The following is a 20,842-nucleotide window of genomic DNA, read 5'->3' as shown; positions in this document are numbered from 1 at the left end:
GGTTTCTTCCAGGAACTGAAGATTCTTTTCTTACCTGCCTCAGATCTCTTCCCACTCCAATCCATGCTCCTATCAGCTCTCAAAGTTATTTTCCTAAAGCACAGGCCTGACCACATTCCCACCCCACCTCCAACTCAATAAACTCTGGGGACTCCCCATTATTTCCAAGATCAGATCTTTGTTTTGGCATCTAATGCTCTTCACAATTGGCCCAAATCATCTTCTTTTTCCTTCTACATACTCTACAATCCATCCATACTGGCTTACTATCTGCTAGTTGTCCCTTCCATATTATCCCACTAAGGCCTGTCTCTGTCTATTCTATTGCCCGTGCTTAGAATGCCCTCCCAACCTCCAGTTCTTAGAACCTTTGGTTTCCTTCAAGACTCAGCTCCAACAGCATCTCCTCCAGGAGGCCTTTCTTGGTACCCCCATCCACCCGTGCCACAGTGCCATCCCCTCTGAGGGGATCCATTCTTTATTCAACCTGTCCTGATCTGTATGTTTTATCTCTCCCATTCAAATGTAAGTTCCCCAAGGGCAGGAACTGTTCTTTCTTTTTCCTTGTATCCCCAGCACTTAGCCCAAGACCTGGCTCATAAACATTTTATAAATGCTTATTGTTTGATTGGGTTGTTCCAGAACCCCTCTGACTTGGTACAGTTGGATGGAAGGTATGAATTGAGGAAAGTCATTTTGGATAACTTCTACTCTGACGTTTTTTTTTGTGAGATTCTTCCAGGGGGGGATAAAGCCCCTCTGGGGAGGAGGATACAGGAGCTTCTCATTGCCTCAGGTGACCATATATACAACTAAATCTCTGTGGAGTCACAACCCAGGTAGAAATGAAATGGGAATTGATCATTGGCTGCATGACTGTGGCCTTCAACACTGATTATTGAAACCTGATGTCCTTCTAGCTTCCTTAAATTCCTCCTGAGCCCTCCTTCCTCCCCAGCCTGTCTCTCACACACCTTACACAAGAATTTATAGAACATGAGTAACTCAACTTAGTTAAAGATGATGGCTCAGAAGCCGCACCCACCCCACTCCAAGTCCTTATATGGATTTCTTTTTGTTGCTCTGAAAGTATCGTTTTGCCCATTTCTGAGTTTTAGAAACCATTAAAGATTTATAGTACTGTCCACCAAGAATTAAAAGTATGTCCAATCAACTGGGAGTTCATCTTAGCAACTAACTAGAGCCCTTAAATAATAAATAATAAATAAATAATAAAAGCAAAACTTAGCATCCAACAGGTCGTATTTGTTAGACCTGGCCAAATGATAAAACAATATGTGCCATGTGTCCTTCCATACTAAGCCCTATATCTAATGATTTGTTCCCGAGACCTGAAGTATGCCAAATTTAAACACATAATAAGCCATTGTCATCTTCTGCAATACTTGAGTCAGTGGAATGTTTGGAGAAGAAAACAACCAGGTTGGAGAGGGCTCTCAAAATAATGCAATACAAGGATGGGTTGACGGAATTGAGAATGGATAGCCTAGAGGAGAGAGCCCTGGGGGGTCGGAGGGGAGAGCTTTTATGTGAAAAATCCTATTAAACTCGCCTTGCTTGGCCTCCAGGTGGAAGTAAGAGCGACAGGTGGGAATCAGAGAGGCTTAATATCAATATATCTTCCTGACAAAGCACATTGCCTTGCCACATAGCCACTTAATGCTTATTGACTTAGGACTGCCCAAAAAAATAGAATGGGCTCCCTCACAACCTCAGAAACTTACAAGTTACCTTACAGAACACCTTTGCCAACTTGGACCCCAGCTGTCATCTTGACAACATCACTGAAAAAGGGGTGATCCAGTGTCTGTTGGAAGACCTTTGTCATTAAGCAAAGTATTCTTCCAAATCGCTAGAGGTCTGTAAGGGAAGGCTGGATGAACCACTTTGCCAGGAATGTGGGAGAAAGGGTTCCTGATCCAGCACAGTTCAGACCGATGACCTCTGAGATCCCTTCTTGTATGGAGATCCCGGGAATCTGTGATTGATTTTCTTTGTGCCGCTTCCAGCTGCTACCCAATTATCTTCCTGCTGTGAGTCACTCTGGGAAATACGTCTAGAACAGGCCAGGCAGCCCATTTCCTTTTAGCAGTACATCAGGTTAAGTGAGGGTAAAGCAGCTTCAGGAGTGACTCATCACTTGGTCATCATGATAGTGGTTGGACTTTGTAACATTTCATGTGTTGGATTTATACAGCAGCAAAAATCATTTATTAAATACCTGTGTGCACCACTGAGTCTAAAACTGCCTGCTGGGGGCTTAAAATCTCTATTTATGTGGATAAATGTATAAAACCGCCCATGGACCTCTATAAAACACAGACATTAAATGGTCTTTTTGGCAATCAAAGCATGTTTGTCACAAAAGGTGAAAGCTTGCGTAATGGATAGAATACTAGAATTGGAATCTGGAAGACGTGGGTTTGAATCCAGCTTAATAACTGTGTGACCCTAGTTACTTAACATCTTTGAGCATGTTCTATGTCAATAAAATTGGGATAATAACACCTGCTTCAGAGAGTTTGGTTTTGCAAGGATCAAACAAGATAATGTATGTAAAGTGGTTTGCCAACATAAAGGCTAATCAGTGAGCTAGGGAAGGGAAAGACACGTAATCACTTGGATAATTCAAGGAGTGATTTTTATCTCCATGGATATTCCTTTATCTTCATATACCACTTGCATTTCATAGACTAAAGCTGGAAGGGACCTCGCAGATGATCCTGTCCAGTCCTGTCATTTTACAGATGAGGGAGAATAGTTGAAGTAACTTGACCAAGGTCATATAGAGGTAGTAAAACACGGACTCAGATCCAGGGTCTCTGTCTGATGGTTCAATGCGCTTTCCACTACCCAATATCCGCGCAGATTACCCATCCTCAGTGTCAATTTAGAGGAAAGGAAGGGGAGGGGAGAGAGGAGAAAAGGCAAAGGAGAAGGAAAGAGAAAGGAAGGGAAGGGTGAAGAAAAGGGAAGGGGAAGGGAAGGAAGGAAGGAAAGAAGGATACTACTATGGCGAGTCAGGAGAAACCTGGGTTTGAATCCTTCCTCTGACACCAATTGTGTGACCCTTGGCAAATCATTTTACCGCTTGAACATCAGTTTCCTAATCTGTAAAAAGGGGATGATAATGCCAGTTGTCAACTCAAAGGATGAAATGAGGCAGTGTGTTTAATGAACTTTTCAAACCTTCAAGTTTATTAGCGAGTGGCAGCAAGAGTAGAAATAGTAAGCGGTCATTTATGAATTACAGTGGCCCTCCCAAAAAAATCACCTGACATTCTGTCCACCTGGTCCAAAGGAGTCTTTTATCAGATCCTTACTTAAAGTCTTTTACAGCTTGGGAGGATCGCCAGAGTTTGTGTCCTGCTGTTGTGGCCTCAGGAACCAAAGGTCACCTTCACAGATGAAAGATGAAACATCAATCAGAAAAGGACTTTAGTGAAGGAAGAATTATGATCTCAATCTGGCCAAAGAAACTGAGAAACAATGAGAGGAGGCAGCTTGATTTGGAGCACTGGTCAGAGAGTCCTAGGTTCAAATCCCAGCTCCCCTTCTTACTGCATCTAATAAGAATCCCTCCTTTCACTCTACTGGCAGCTCAAGGGCCACTTTCTCTATGTGAAGGCGTCCCAGATCTTTCCCCCTCCCCACCAAAAATTACTAGTACCTTCCCTCCCAAGCCATTCTGTCCTTTTTTTAATTTATTTGCTTTATGCTTACTCTGGATGCACTATACATATTTATATTTAATCTATATGATGCGGCTAGATGGTTCAGTGGATAGAGCTCTGGAAGTCAGGAAGACCTGAGTTCAAATCCAGCCTCAGATTCTCAGTTCTAACTGTGTGACCCTGGGCAAGTCACTTAATTGCCATCTGCCTCAGTTTCCTCACCTCCCAGAGCTGTTGTGAGCATAAAATAAGAAAAGCACAATATAAATGCTAGCTATTATTATATATCTTGTACACACACACACACACACACACACACACAATCTATATGTAATACTTGTCTCCCCTATCAGAATGTGAACTCATTGAGGCAAAGTACTATGACAATTTCACATTCCTGCTGTCTAGCAAAAAGGGGATGTTTGCTGATTGACTGATTAGGACCTGGTGTAAAGCTGTTCATCTCTCTAAACCTCAGTTTCTTCATGTGTGAACTGAGCAGGTTGGACTCAATGACCTTTAAGTTCCCGTTAAATTCCTGATTCCATATCTTACAGCAAACTACTGGTTTGTGCTTTGGTGAGATAATAATTTTTATTATATTAATTAATAGAGATTAACTCCAAATGCTTGATCTTTTCGGTAAGAGTGGTTTCATTACCATGAACAGAAAGAGGAGGATGGGGAGGGGAAGGGGGAAGAGAAGAGAGAGAGGAAGAAGGAAGAGGAGGGGGAGGAGGAGGAAAGAATTCATTCTGGGGGTAAAAAATACTAAGTTTGAAAGTTACCATAGGATTATAACTACTGGAAACTTAGCAGGAGTAAACCAGATTCTACAGACAATACAATAAATTATGGTATTGATATTCAGATATTAGAAAAATTCCAAGTCATTACTTCTGAGTGTCTCCTGAATCATTCATTTCAATTCAACCGTTATTAAGTTCTAGCCCAATACAGTGGCTTTAGGACTTAGAGGAAAGTGAACAGACTTGGTTCAGTCATTCAATTCCAAAAGCCAGAGACTTTGGTTTGGCACATCAAAAAGAAAGCCATTTGGCTTAATTGGAGACGTCGAAGGCTGAGGGAATGGAGGAGGAAGCAAGAGAAACACCCTTCCCAACTAGATCATCGGTGGCCACTTCCAAAAAGGATGGAGAAGGAGATGGAGAGGATCCAACCATATTGGCAGAACTTCGGTCAGCCATGATGCTTTCCAGATAATGACAGGGGGAAGAAGGAATTCACAACGGTTCTCCCTGGGATCAAGCACTTGGTTACACCAACCCCAACTCTAATGTTAGTCATTGCCCTATATATAACTGGACTTCTTTGAATTAGATATTCAAATAGATTTGAAGCTTGTACTAGGATTATAGTAGGATTTGAAGCTTATGTTTATATTCATGTCCATTTACCTACGCAGGGAGTCAACAAATCTCAGGGAAACTGGGGAAAACATCTGAATTTAATTTCTTTACTTCCAACTTGTTTAAACCAAAGTATTTCTAGGTTAAGTGTTTTTACATACTTACAGAACTATTCTGTAAGGAAATAAGAAAAAAAAATCTAGCTAAACATGCCCCTGCTCCCACTAATAAGACCTTGAAGCAAATGGCTATAGGGTCTTTGTCCACATTTTGAATCCTTTTTACCATAAAATTCTCCCAGTTAAATGTTTTTCTAAAATATGACCTAAATAGTATACCCAGAGGTATAATTGTAATTTTGGCACTCGGGTCAATAACATAAAAGCCCCTCAAATCAATTTTATAAATTATGATGTGAAAATAATGTAAGACATGATCAAGACATTCAGTTGAGTGGGATGGGAATTAGGAATGTAACTATGTGTTGCACCCTCTAAATTTTAGTATGCTATGGCTAAACCTCAGTCACCCTATCCTAATTATAATTCCAAATACATCAATATAAAAATCAGATATAAAAACCATCTATGGAAAATATGATGCTTTGATATAGACAGCTGATACATCCTGGAAGGTTGCCAGCCACTTGGTGTAACATGTTAGATTAAATTGGACTTAGGGTCAAAAAACCTGACCTTGAGTCCCAGCACTATTGCTCATTAGCTGTATGACTTTGGCCAAGTCATTTAATTTCTCTGGGCCTTGGTTCTCTCATCTATAAAGATAATAAAACATGCAGTACCTGTCTCACAAGGTTGTTGTAAGGATGTATGCAAATGTGTGTACAGCTTTTTGTGACTGCCCAAATGTTATGTAACTGTAAGCCATCCATACACTACCTGCTTGGTGTCTGGGTATCTTACGGTCATTACATAGGAGGTCAAATATCAGACATTCAACTAATTTCTGAAATGGGCATCCACAGTTCTACCTGAACCAAATAATCCCAGGAGCAACAAGTATATACTAGGACCAATCGGCCTCTGGTGATATGGGGGAAGTAAGCAAGAAACCCACGGGAGGTTAGGGCTGGGATAGCAGGTAGATAGGAAAGAGATGGGTTACCCTTCAGTTATCCTGCTTTTCCCAACAGAACTCACCAATAGCAAATGTATGTTCCCTTTACCAACCCTGTCCTAAGATACGATTGAAAATAAGAAACAAGCTTCTCTCTATGCCAGCCCTCAAATAGACAAGCCATTTAAATACAAGTCATTAATAACACCAAATAAACATAAGCTCTGAGGATCTTCCCCCTTAGATGCTGATATATTGCAAGAAAAAGAGTAGATTCTAGAATCAATGTCCTTCTCCCATATCCGCAAATACTTGCCACAAACCCTGGAGAGATGAGGCCCCAAACACAACATCCAAAAGGATGCCATTTTAATCTGCAATATCTAGAGAATTACAAAGGGCATGGGCCTCAATTCATTTTTCCATGGGATGCAACTCCTTGAGCTGGTCTTAGAATATCCAACATAATGATGATAATGATAATTATAATAATAATAGCTGACATTTATATAAGGCCTTAAGGTTTGCAAACCACTTTTCATATATATATATATATATATATATATATATATATAAAATCTCATTTGATCATGTGAAGAATCATACTGTGCTAATAGAGGAAAATGTTGATCATTCAATCCATATGCTGCAATATGGAATAGCAGAAAAAGTCTTAGACAAGAAACCAATAAACCTGGGTCTGAGGAGCAGCCCTGCCACTTACTGGCTTTGTGTGACCTTGGGGCAAGTCATAACCCCAGCGTCTTTCATGAAAAATAAAGGGCATAATATTTGTACTACCTGCTTCATGGTATTATTGTGAACTGAGAAATGTTATGTAAATGTGAGCTATTATTATTATTTTAAGTGGTCTCTGGACATCCAAAATAAAAGACATAACTACTTGCATCCATCCCCCTCTACACACACACACACACACACACACACACACACATCCCACCCTATTCCAAGCCCTCATCATCTCTTGCCTGACCTAGACTATTGCAATAATCTCCCACTTGGTCTCCCTGCCTCAAGTCTCCCCACCACTTCAATTCATCCTCCTCCACCCAGATGCCAAAGTGATTTCACTAAAGCACAGGTCTGACTGTGCCACTCCGCCACTCAACAACCTCCAGGAGCTCCCTATTAATTTTAAAATGAAATGCAAATGCCTTTAAAGCCCTTCACGATCCTGTCCCCGAATTACCTTTTCAGTTTTATCATGCCTTAACACTCTTTCACACAGGCAAACTGACTTTCTTATTTTCCCCCTATATATAACACTGTGTTTCTCATCTTTACCTCTTACATATTATAAGAATGAGTAACCCCTAGATCTGGTGTGTCTTATCTCACTTCCCAGGTACCTGCCACTAACTCTGGGGACATGAAACCCCCAGACCAGCACCCAAAGAGTTCCTCAGCCATTTGGAGCTTCAGTACCAAAGCACAGATGGATGCTCTTCCATCCACCTTCCCAGAATATCCTTCCTCCTCACCTCCACCTCCATGGTATCTGAACATTCTCACTGACAGTACCCTACACCTGGAATTCTCATTTCCTCATCACCCTGTCTCCCCATCTCCTGAATTCCTTGCCTTCCTTCAGGTCCCAAATAAAATCCCACTTTCTGCATGAAGCCTTTTTTCATCTTCCTTAATGCTAGGCTTTGTCTTTATTGATTGTCTCCGGTTTGTTCTGTATAAATCTTGTTTATACATAGCTGTTTCTATGGTGTTCCCCTCTCCTCCTATTAGACTGTAAGCTCTTTGAGGGCAAGAACTGATTTTTTTTTGTTGTTTTGGCACATAGTAGGTATCTTATAAATGCTAGTTGATTGACTGACTCTACCTCTTAGAGTCTATATTTCCTTCAAACACCAGGTCAAGTGCCACCTTCTGCACGAGCCTTCCCTAATCCTCCCAGCTCCTAGTGCCTTTCCCTCCAAAGCTAACTTGCATGTACTATGTCTATATTTTATAAATTCCTATATATGTAGGCCTTGTTCCCCCACCCCCACAGAATGTAAGCTCCTTGAAGGTAAGAAGTATTTCACTTTTGTCTTTGTGTCTCCTGCACCTAGCACCGTGCTTGGTAAGCAGTAGGTGCTTTACAAATGCTTATTGATTAGTGAAAGTTAGCCTTATGGATTCTCCAGGGACTAATGCATTGTTTAAATGACTAGAGGGCTAGGCCTGGAGTCAGGAAGACTTGTCTTCCTGAGTTTAAATCTGGCCTCAGATACTTATTAGCTGTGTGACCCTGGGCAATTTGCTTAATGCTGTTTGCCTCAGTTTCCTCACCTGAAAAAAATGGCAAACTGTTCCAGTATCTTTGTTAAGAAAATCCCAAATGGGGTCATGAAGAGTCAGACACAACTGAAAACGACTGAACAAATAAACGACTAAACAAGATTGTCCTGGATGAGGAATTTATCTTGCTTTTCAAGGCAGTGTCTCTATTTTTCTATCATTAGAATATAAACTCTTTGAGGACAGAGACTGTTTCATTTTCTGCCTTCGTATCCTCAGTGCCCGACACATAGTATGCATTTTATAAATGCTTGTGGCACAAATGAAGTGGGATAAAAATCATAAATTTAAATCAAGTCTAACCCTCACATTTTCAGTATCATGAATGGGACAAAACATTTAATACAGGCTCTTTTCTAGCTATTTAATTGATCTTGAAGAGAGGGAAAGGGGGAAACCAAGGAAGAGAAGGCTATCTAAATAAAATAGTCATTGCAGTTCATAAGGGTCTTTTTTTTCAGCTTGAATGGTATCTACCTCCAGGCCCTAGTGGAAAGAAAAAAACATGATCATAGGAGCACCGACATAAGAAAAACTCACATTTATATACACTTTGCAATGAATAAAGTGCTTTTTTTCCGCACTTTTGACTAAGTCAGTATAGAGTCAAGATTCAAAGCTGAAGATGTATGTGAATAACCCAGGAGATGGGGCTTGTTAACCTAGCTCCCCAACTCTGCATTCTGTAATACCAGCCAGCAAGGTGGTTCCTGCAAAGCCTTTCCAGAAGCAACAAGGAGCATGATTATATCCCTAACTGCCTCTGCTGAGGAGGGGGAGGGAGGGTGGATGATGGACTTTGTATCCCCCAGAGAGCTATTTAACCCCAACTCTACTCTCAAATCCCATTAAAATGAACCTAGGTGGCTAGGATGCCTTGGGATGCAGGGCCGTCTCAGCTTGGCTAGCTTGTGTTGACTCTTAACATTGGCTCTGCTAAGTGTCTGCAGTTTCGCATTAGCAACATTTCCGTCTCTGAATTTTGGTTTTCTCTGCTCAATCATTTGCCTTTTTCTTCATTTTGTATTTCAGGTAAATGTGGGAATAGTTCCCAAGCTCCTTTTTCTGTTCTTTTAACGTAAGGGAAAAGTTTAACGTGCTTTCTTAAGTCAACACAGTTACAGCCCCATAAAAATTCTGGAAAGCTAGCTGCATTCATGGAAGGAGGGCCCCCTCCTGTTTATGAGGTCCCTACATAAATAATAAAGGCCAGATACTCCTCAGTTGAACAGAGTGATGGGAAAGAAACATGGCCCAGCACAGTTTTGTTCAAGAATAGCCACCTGGGAGTCAAGTCCAACTCCATATTTTTCTACCATAAATAGCAAGCAAAATAATGCCTCACAGGTCTTACATACCCCTTCCTAGCATCCTTCTTGAGACTTAAGAAATAATGAAGTCTAAAGGCTTTAGGTGAGTAAATGTGGTAGGCATGGAATTGTCCAGCTGTTTTTGAAATCAGATTTAGGGGTGGCATGGGGAGAGGCTGGGGAGGGCAGAGGCTCACATGTTACTCTTAACTGTAATGCAGCTAACAAAAGTAGTAGCTGAACCCAGGTCTTCCCTTCCTGACTGCTGAAGGACCTGACTAGGAGGTCAGGAATGTGGCAGAAAAGATTCTAATTCAATTCTATATTTCAGCCAGCATGCTAGGTGTTGGGCATACAAAGACAAACATAAAATAACTGTTACTCTCAGAGAATTTGCCTTGTATTGGGCTTGGGTCAGATCTGATCATCTGAAAAATCCCTTCTGAATCTGAAATTCAGATTATTTAAATGTCTTGAAAAGAAGCTTCCTGGGGGGCAGCTAGGTGGCCCAGTGAATAGAGCACCGGCCCTGGAGTCAGGAGGACCTGAGTTCAAATCCAGCCTCAGACACTTGACACAAACTACCTGTGTGACCTTGAGCAAGTCACTTAACCCCAATTGCCTGCTCCCCCCCTCCAAAAAAAAAAGCAGAAACAAAAAGAAGCTCCCTGCTTCGATGTCCTCTTCTTGAAGAAATAAAATTAGTGTGGGAGGTACAGAGTAGGGTGCTAAAACACCTTCAGAAGATATTCCCAAGTGACATCTCCACAAAGATTGCTTCCCTGGACTATGGCTGCCTAGGCCAGGCCAGAAGCAAGGCCACTGCTCTAGCAGAGGGGGAGTGGGGGGATGGAGAAGTGGGAGCATCTCATTCCTGAAATCCTTGGGCTTATCTGTAAGGTGATGGCTGGGTTAGACCCCTTCTTTATTTTAATTTTCTTTTTTTCTTACAATTCAGACCCCAAATAAAATGCATATTTACATACACATCACAGAACAGAAGAGGATTGTACATTAATCTATTAATCTATTTTAAGTATAAAATTAATTCAACACATAACTTGCAAAGCTTCCTGATCAGGATTCCTTCTGACATTCATTCTGTTCTCTTTTCTTTTTATTTGGGGGAGGGGGAGAGAGAGAGGATCCATACTGTCCTCTCCATTATACATTTCCCTGCTCCCATTATAAAAACAAAAACCTTGTAGTAAATATACATAGCCTAGCAAAACAAATTGTGGATTCATTTTCCACAAGGGTCACTGCTGATGTAAGCAGGGTCAGTGATCTGGGGAGAACAGCTATTACCAGGGCTTGTGGAGTATATCCACCATGGGCTGAGGGAAGATGGTGGGGTGATTTGCCCCACCTGGCGTATGTCACCTGCTGTCACTCCCTCAGAGCGCCTTGTCCTGAGGAGTTTTGGGGAATTCATAATGTCACCAATTTCCCTTCTACCGACCCCAGTGAAAAGCTTCTACTATACAACCTATGATTCTAAGAACAAGAAAAAAATGAGCTCCTATCATTTTGCAAGTCACATATGAGTTAAAATTCAAGAGACTCACACTGTTTGTTTTTCCAGAGACAAAGCCAATCTCCAGATTTCCTACTGTGATGTGTTTTGGAGTCTATGGGCTAAAGGAGGAGGATATTAAAAGAATTATAAAGAAATTATTTTGTCTTGGTGAATACCCCTGCTAGCTTTTTTTTTTAAAGAGTCTGTCTAAGCTCCAAAGGCAATTTACCTCCAAACCCCTATTTCTCATGACTACAAGGGTTGCAAGTGGAGTCATTGGCCACCAAGCTTAAAGAGTGAAAGGCACTTCAGAAATCAAATTTCAGTCAAGGAGATTGGTTTTGAGAAACAAGGAGCAAGACGAAATCTCTCTGCTGGAACATCTGTGTGTCAAAGTTTATCATCATTATATTATTGCAAGAAGAAAAAAAAAACAAATTAAGACAGTTAACAGCTGAAATCTTGGAATACAATTGTGTTTAATGCTGTAAATCTGGTTGTAGTCCCTGCAGGCTTACCTTTCCCACACGTTAGGCCTACTTTGGAAGAGCAAGTATCACTGTTTATCATGGAATGGAACTGGGCTAAGTGGATTATTGTGCCCCTGGGTGCCCTGCCCATTGAAGAGAGTTCTGCTATTGCCATGAGTCACTGAGAGAGGAGAGACGTGGGATCCAAAGAGTTTGTGAACCGGACAGGACGTCCTTCCAAATAGGAAGACCTTAAAATCTCCTCCCATGCACCCAGCTGGAGGAGCCTCCCACCCCAACCCACCCGACACCGTGCATTAAATTAATGGCAGTTTTAAGATTACACATGTTCTAGCTTTTAATATCAGGGGTCATTCTGACTCTCCCACTGGTTATCCTTTCAAATTGGCTTTTGGGAGGAAAGACCCATTAAGGCTTTAGTGATGTTCCAAGAACTCTTCTTCCAGAAGGGGAAAAAAAACTGGCTCCTTTTTTTCTTGGCTGGTAACCTAAATTTTAATTGAATTTTGATGAGATGATGGATGCTGTACCTTATTCCAAGTCTATATGCTAAATTAACAAGGCTGTCTGCTTATTTTCCTCTTTTGAAGCCACCCCAAGATGAGTTTCTGCTAATTCTCTTACACAAGACATGAGGCAAGTGAGGTAAGTGTCTCAAATTCTTGCTGGATGCTTGGAAATCAACATTGTTCTCCAGGCTGGGGCCAGTCTGACCAAGAAGCATCTGGTTTCATCAAGAATCCCGAGCTGAATGATTTTCAGTCAGCCTAGGAGGATAAATCTCATTGCTCTGCAGGCATTCATTAAAGTTATTTTGAGCTTACTAACCGTATTTTAAAAAACATGTTTGTGCTTGTCACTACAGGAAGGACACTTCTCTAATATCTGTTGTATGTAGTTCATAATTATCTACAATATAGCAGTGATGAATGGAACAAGAGCAAAATGAATGAACAATTTCAGCAAATCCTGGGACACAAATACTGGGCCCCACCTTTAAATCAACAGGGATTTATTTATTACATGTCCGGTGTGTGCAAGGTACTGTGCTAGGCACTGAGGATGCAAAAGCGAAGAAGGAAGGAAGGGAGGAAGGAAGGGAGGGAGGGAGGGAGGAAGGAAGGAAGGAAGGAAGGAAGGAAGGAAGGAAGGAAGGAAGGGAGGGAGGGAGGAAGGAAGGAAGGAAGAAAGGAAGGAGGGAATGAAGGGAGGGAGGGAGAAAGGGAGGAAGGGAGGAAGGGAGGAAGGAAGGAAGGAAGGAAGGAAGGAAGGAAGGAAGGAAGGGAGGAAGAAAGGAAGGGAGGAAGGGAGGGAGGGAGAAAGGGAGGAAGGGAGAAAGGGAGGGAGGGAAGAAGGAAGGAAGGGAGGGAGGAAGGAGGGAATGAAGGGAGGGAGGGAGAAAGGGAGGAAGGGAGGAAGGAAGGAAGGGAGGAAGGAAGGGAGGGAGGAAGGGAGGAAGGAAGGAAGGGAGGAAGGAAGGGAGGGAGGAAGGGAGGAAGGAAGGAGGGAATGAAGGGAGGGAGGGAGAAAGGGAGGAAGGAAGGAAGGAAGGAAGGAAGGAAGGAAGGAAGGAAGGAAGGAAGGGAGGGAGGAAGGAAGGAAGGAAAGAAGGAAGGAAGGAAGGAAGGAAGAGAGGGAGGGAGAAAGGGAGGGAGGGAAGAAGGAAGGAAGGAAGGAAGAGAGGGAGGGAGAAAGGGAGGGAGGGAAGAAGGAAGGAAGGAAGGATGGTAGGAAGGAAAAAAGAAGAAAGAAAAGAAAAGAAAGAAAAAGAAAGAGTCCCAGGCTTCAAAGAGCTTGATACTTCTCTACGATTTGAAGGATCATTGTTCCCCTTTGTTCTAAAGGTACAATTGCTGCATCTGAGATGAATGACCCATTACCTAGAGGACAGTCTATGAAACATGGGGTTCAGAGAGGAATTCATACTGTGAGCTGAGTTTTATCACATACACTCCTAAATTCTTAGATTCAGGGAACGTAGCTGTTACCATTGAAATAGGGACCAAGGCAGCTCTCTATGACCACAATTTGCATTAAGAAAGTGACTCTCCTCCCTGGAAGTTCCCTATACTCTCAAAATCACAGATCTTGATTCCCACTCCTCTCACGCTTAAAAAAAACACAGATTTTTAACACTAGCAAATTCCCAAGGGATGTGTGAGATCAAAAAAATCAGAGGGCAGGAAACTAGGTTGCATTTTATCCCCCTGGAACAGCCAAATATGGGGCTCGTTTCCAACAAACTGTATCTAGCTTCCGTCCAATATAATCTAACATTAATGGCAGTGGACATATTGCTGGGCCAGGAATTATAAAGACCTGAGTTCAAATTGGGTCTCAGACACTTACTAGCTATATGGCTCTGGACAAGTCACTTAACCTGCTTGCCTCAGTTTCCTCAACTACAAAATGAGAATAAAAACAGCAGCTAGCTTACAGGGTTATTGTGAGGATTAAATAAGTAATATTTGTGAATGCCTTTTTGCAGCCCATTGCTGATATTTCTGAGTGCTTGCCTCCTTCAGATTAATTTCTCTCTTGAGTGGCTTTTGATATACTTCTTTGTCCATGTTACTCCTCAGTATATTGTTTCCTCCTGTTTCAGCTTTACTAATGAGATGGTTAGAGGAGGTGGACGGTAAAACTCTGAGTTAATTCTTCTCTGCCTCTTACTGCCCTAAATAAATAATATTTGTAAGGCCACTTTTGCTGGCATGTAGTATGTGTTATATAAATGCTTGTTTCCTTCCATTTCCTGGACACCCATGGTACCATCTATTCAAGTGTCATTGGGAAAATCCTCTCCTCCTTCAGTACATCCACACCCTACTTCCCAGGTTATCTCCTGATTGAATATTATAGCAGACACCTCTCAGAAGATGGTCTATGCACTCAGCAGCAATGAATGAATTAGAGCCCTGTGCCCCTTTTCAATTAGGAGTAGAACAGGGTGAGTACCTGTACAGGATGAGCAAGCATGAATGGAATTGGAACTGTTTTGCCAATCTCATGACATTTTCTTCTACCTTCTCCCCATCTAGGGAGAAATGTCTTTCCAATGACCCATGCACATCCCATGCACAATGATCCAATGCACATCCAAGCAGTTATCAAATCTTGTAGCTCCTCTCTCCGTATCTCTCACATCTGTCCCCTCCTCTCCACTTACACAGCCATCACCCTAATCCGTCCTCTTCACCTCTCACCTGGCCTATTTCTGTGTCCTTCTACCTAGCCTCTGTCTCAAGAGTCTCTCTTCTTCAGGTTATCACACATAGCTACCTCAGGGATTTTCCTAAAGCACAGGTCTGACCATGGCACCCCTCTACTCCATAAACTCCAGTGGTCTCTGTTACCTCTGGGATCAAATACAAACTCCTTTGTTTGACATTTAAAGCTATTGACAGTCATATTATGTAGACATTACTTCCCTCCCACCCCACCCCCCCGCACTCTAAGGTTCAGCCATGCATTTTATTTTCAAGCAAAAACAAAGCAAGAGTATACAAACATGAATAGGGAATTAAGGTATGATACCATCCTTTAAGAAGAATCATAAGAAGAAGCAGAATTGATTTGCTTTGAAAACTTGAATTCAAAGTAAATCAGATTGTAATGGAATATTATTGTGCTTTAAGAAATGACAAGCAGGCTAATTTCAGAAAAAACTGGAAAGACTTAGGTGAACTGATACAAAGTGAAGTGATCAGAACCAGGAGAACATAGTACAAAGTGACAGCAATATTATATGATGAAGAACTGTGAATGACTTAGCTATTCTCAGCAATACAATGATCCAAAACAATCCCAAAGGACTCATGATGAAAAATGTTATCTTCCTCCAGAGAAAGAACTGAGGTGGTCTGAATACAAACCAAAACCTAATATCTTTCTCTTTCTTCCTTCCTTCCTTCCATTCCTTCATTCCTTTGTTCCTTCTTTCCTTCGTTCCTTTGTTCCTTCATTCTTTTGTTCCTTCATTCTTTTGTTCCTTCCTTCCTTCCTTCCTTCCTTCCTCCCTTTCCCTCCTTTCTTCTTTCTTTTCCTTCTTTCTTTCTGAGTTTTCTTGCATAAAATGACTAATATGGAAATGTTTTACATAATTGTACACGTATAGCCTATAGTGTACTTACTGTCTCAAAGAAGGGGGAAAAGAGGCAGAGAGGGATAGAATTTGGAACTCAAAAATTTTAAAAAATGAATGTCAAAAATTGTGTTTACATACAATTGGGGAAAATAAAATATTATGTAAAACTTTAAAAAAATAGATCAGAGACAATTTTTTTTTGCATTGTATATGATGCCTGCAGAGAAATATAGATCCTTTTCTAAAGCTGTTTTGTTCACTGACTGTTATGACCTATTATTTGACTGTTATATTGTATACCTTTCAATAAGAATGTATATTTTAAAAAAACTTTACCTGTTTGGATAGACACATCAATCAAACACACTGAATGATAACAAACAATTATGATTAACGAGCCCACTCTATCACCCAGGACATAAACGTAGGGATTTTTTGAAAAATAAAGGCATATTTTGTCACAGTGCTCTCAGGAGCAGAAAGGATTTTTATTTCACTAATAAATGCAATTAAGATATTTTAAATTTTGCATATTTATTTCATTCTTTTAAAATTCTTTAAGTTACTTTTATTTTAAATGTATTATTTAAAATATTTTGTTTTATAATATACATAATAATTAATAGTAAAGTACATACATATTATTTACAAGTAAATAAATACATATATATATTGGGCATACATGCTTTAAAGTTTTTTGGGGGTGAGATAGGCAATCAAAAAGGTTTGGAGACCGTTAGAATGAGACATAAAGATGCCAAGTCAATTTGTATGTTTCACAAGTGAAGCCTCCAAGCCTTCAATGGACAGCACTACCTCTAGGGGGAGCAATTTTCAAACCTTCCCAGGGCAAATAAAAGCCTTCTGTTGACTCTGGTCAATGTTTTATCTGTAGACCCTCAGCGTGCCTGGATAGCTAATGATGGATGGGGGTGGAGGGGTGGAACAGTGGGAAATGTTTTTTCCACTATGGGAAAACTTCAGTGTGAAAAGTGCTGGGTTAAAACTGAATGATTTCTACTGTTTCTCCTGATCACTAGATGCCTAGGATTCCATACTAGGAAGCTCAACTCTATCTTTGTTCATCATTTATTCACAGAAAATCATTGTTTTTCTTTGACAAATTGGAGGGGAAAATATGTTTTGGGGCTTGGGTTTTTCCCCCATAGAAGATGAAACAGGAAATGTAGAAACCGTATATTCATTGAATTAAATTCCTGCTGAAAAATTCTTATTTCCACTATTTAGAAAAGTTTCTCATGGCTAATTTATAGCCTAGCTTTTATTTCAGTTCATTTTTTATCATTAGAATAGCATTTTCTAAGTGTACTTTTAGGAGATAAATTAAATTGTTGTCTTCTCATTTAGCATCTTATATTAGTAATAATACTTGCAGAAATAATTATGTTTCCTTTTAAATCTCACAGTTCGGTTTTACAGCCCCCACTAAAATCAATTTGCAGGCTATCAGGTGCTTTCTCACCTAAATATACCAAAGCCTTGCTTGGGATGTAGGGCCTTAGTTTCAAAAAAGAAAAGGGAGAAACTCTCAAAAAACAAAGACCCTCTTCCAGAGCTATAGTAGAAGATGCAGGCAAGTTAGATATAGAAGAGGTGTGGGAAGGTGAATAGGAGTCAAAGATGCAGTAGAAGATGACCTTATTCAACCTTCTGCTTTGAGTAAGTGTTCACCTGATAATTCTAAATGGAAAAATATCTTAATTTTGTTCTCAAATCCCAATTTGGGGGGGGGGGGGAACCCTTGCTTCCAGAGCTCAAAGACATCAGGAGTAGGAAGGGGAAGCTGGAATAAGAAAAAGGTGGGTAAAACATCGTATTCCTAAGGCAGGGGAAACAGGGCTTTGCCCCCAGGACACTGAAATTTAGAAAACACAAAGATTTTAAACAATTTTAAGTAGTTGTAAAAATTTTAAATTTAGTCAGTTTATACTTTGATGGAATTTTAATCCTTCAGAAGCATAGAAACTAATTAGGAATTTTTTGTTGCTATTGAGTGGTTTCAGTTCTGTCTGATACTTGGTGACCTCATTGGGTGTTTTCTTGGCAAAGATACCTGAGTAGTTTGGCATTTCCTTCTCCAGTTCATTTTACAGATAAGGAAACTGAGGCAAACAGGGTTGAGTGACTTGCCCATGGACACAGAGCTAGGAGTATTTAAGGCTGGATTTCAAACTCAGATCTTCCTGACTCCAGGCTCAGTGTTTTATCCACTGATCACCTAGCCTCCCTAAGGAATTAGCTTCCTGGTTACACTAGGCAGTCAGCAAATGGCATACCCCTTCCCTCTACTCCTCCTACTACCAACTCCACCCTTGCAAACCAGATAAGCGCCTCCCTGACCTGACCCCAGGTTGCTCCATCCTAGTAGTGGCCTTGCAGAGTCCCAAGGTCCCAGTCTTCCTATTACAGAGTTTCCCTGTCTATCCACGCCGCCCCCCCGCCCCACCCCCAAATGATTAAAGGCAAAGGCTAGGGCTACTTGGCATGAGTGCTCTTCTGCACTGATTGCCCTGAGAAACATTTTATTCATTTTGTCAAAATTGCTAGTTTTAGCCTGTGGGATGCCTGCAGACATTTCTAACATGCAAAGGATCTGGGATCCTCCTGTTTTCCCTGAAGCCCAGTGGGGATCTGTACCAATGGAATTAGGATACTCCAAGACCGAAAACATTGCCACCACCCCACACAGTTGGGGTCAATGGGTGGAGAAAGAAGGCTTGAAGTTGGGAAGCAGGATTCCTCCAGCCTCCCCTTCCTCCACCCCAGTCCCCAGAGAATAGCAACTCTCTTCCAGACCTTCTAGGAGAATTATTCACATGAACTGAGAATTGCACTTCAATGTAAATATCGAGAAGGTGAGAAAGTCTCTCGCAGCTCCCAGAGTCAATGTAAATATAAGCACCAAGCTTATATTCAAGAGTCAAGGAGCTCTTGGAGTATTTTGAAATTCAATTGATATGACATGTAGATTTTTGGACATGGACCAGTAGGAATTTGTTTTGCTTGACTATGCATATTTTTACAAGGGTTTCTTTTTTTTTCTTTTAAATTAGTGGGAGAGGGAGAGAAAATAGGTCAGTATTCATTAAAAAAGGCGGGGGGAGCAAAAGAAAAGAAGGAAAGAGCTGTTGAATTTTAGGATTTATAGGAAGACTAAAGGATATTAGAGAGCAGACCTAGGAATTTTGTCCACTAGCTACATTACCTTGGGAGGCTTTGACAAAAAAAAAATGCTTGGATGACTCTAGAAAAGTGACTAGTTGGGAGGGGTTTCCCAGCTCTGGTAGAATCAGCCATTGTGAAAGAACCAATATGAACTTCATCCCAGCAGTCTCAGTAGCTGCCAGGGAGTGTCTGCTCTTCAGACTTGTGCTCTTCAAAGGGATCATAAGATCATAGTCCTAGAACTGGGATGGATTATGGAAACTATGAAGTCAAACCTTCTCATCCTACAGATGAGAGAGTGAAGCCAAGAATACTTCCCAGCCTGGCACATCTCATAAACGTTTCAGGTAGGATGTGAACCTAGGTTTTCCTAAATTTAAGTCTAACATGCTATCCACTATACTAAGCCTTCTCTCTATTGTCCTAGGGAGCAATGGGGGTAGGGGGTGTGGGAAGGCATGCTGTCAGAGCATGCCCTTTTCAGAAAGTCCCATTTACTGACTGAGATCTATCATTGACAATCAACTCTCCTTTTCTTGCTCTCTCATCTCATCTTATTAACCATGAACTTGAAACTAATAAAAGGAAAGTGAGTGATGAACAAATAGGATTTGCTCTTCTTGGAGTCAATCAGGGTTAAGTGACTTGCCCAGGGTCACACAGCTACTAAGTATTTAAGGTCAAATTTGAACTGAGGTCTTCCTGATTCCAGGACCAGTGCTCTATCCACTGTGCCACCTAACAAGATTCTCATTCAAGAAGAAACCCCCAATGAAAGCAAATTGTAGGATTGAACTACTCCTTCAACCTGAGATGAATTTTCACTTTTTAGCAAATAAAAAAGAGGAAAGTCTATAGAGAAAATCAGCACAGAGAAATGTTTCAGAGGATGAGTAAGGATCATTTTTGTCATGACAGATAATGTCATTTCCTTAGCAATGGGAAGGAATCAATTTTTAAGGAAGTTAAATGAGGAGAATAAAAATACTTTTAAATTACATGCTTGCTTTGCTTCTGGCAAAAATAAATCTATGTTCAAAAAGTTGAATATTGTAACTTGTTACGGGTTCCAGTACAACACCTGGGCTCCCAAGACATGCCTGGACCTTCCCCTTTCCTAATCACGTATTCCACAGATGATTTCTTTTACGCCATCCTCTAGATTTCTTGACATTACAGGACTCCCCATGCAGTATGTGGAATATATAGCTCTTCTTCATTGCCTTCACTACATGGCCAGCCCAACTCCCTTTCTGGTCATGCATCCCCTTGAGAATCTATTGTATACTTCATTTTGCTTTCACTTCACTGTTTATGTCCAATATCCATTTCTCCATTGACCTTTGAATGACCCTCAGTCTTCATCTCTTGAAGACGGGTATTCCATGACTCCCCTGACCATACTGGGTAGAACCTTTGATTAGGATTTATGGACAACATAGTTAACAGTTGCACAGAGTGAAGAGTGAAGCATGGGTTGCAATCTACACTGTTGATCAGACTCATTTGTGTAGGGAAGTGTCCTTCATGATACTTTTTACACATCAATAGCCATTGTTAATACATTTTAGCCATCCTACAACTGTCATGGATCATTGTCCCTTGGATCGCCTATAGTTTGGATTCCTCAGAGATTGTGATATTCCATGATTTATGGCTATCGAACATCAAAAAACAGAAGTTGAGAAATGGCGGGTTTGTATTTGGGAGTACCATGGAATCTACAAAAAACACTGTACAATTGTCCTCCTGTGATGTGGCCTGCTCTCTTCCTCTTATTCATGCCTAAAC

Source organism: Trichosurus vulpecula, chromosome 6, assembly GCF_011100635.1.
Source record: "Trichosurus vulpecula isolate mTriVul1 chromosome 6, mTriVul1.pri, whole genome shotgun sequence".
NCBI lineage: Eukaryota > Metazoa > Chordata > Mammalia > Diprotodontia > Phalangeridae > Trichosurus > Trichosurus vulpecula.
This window is presented reverse-complemented; position numbering follows the sequence as displayed.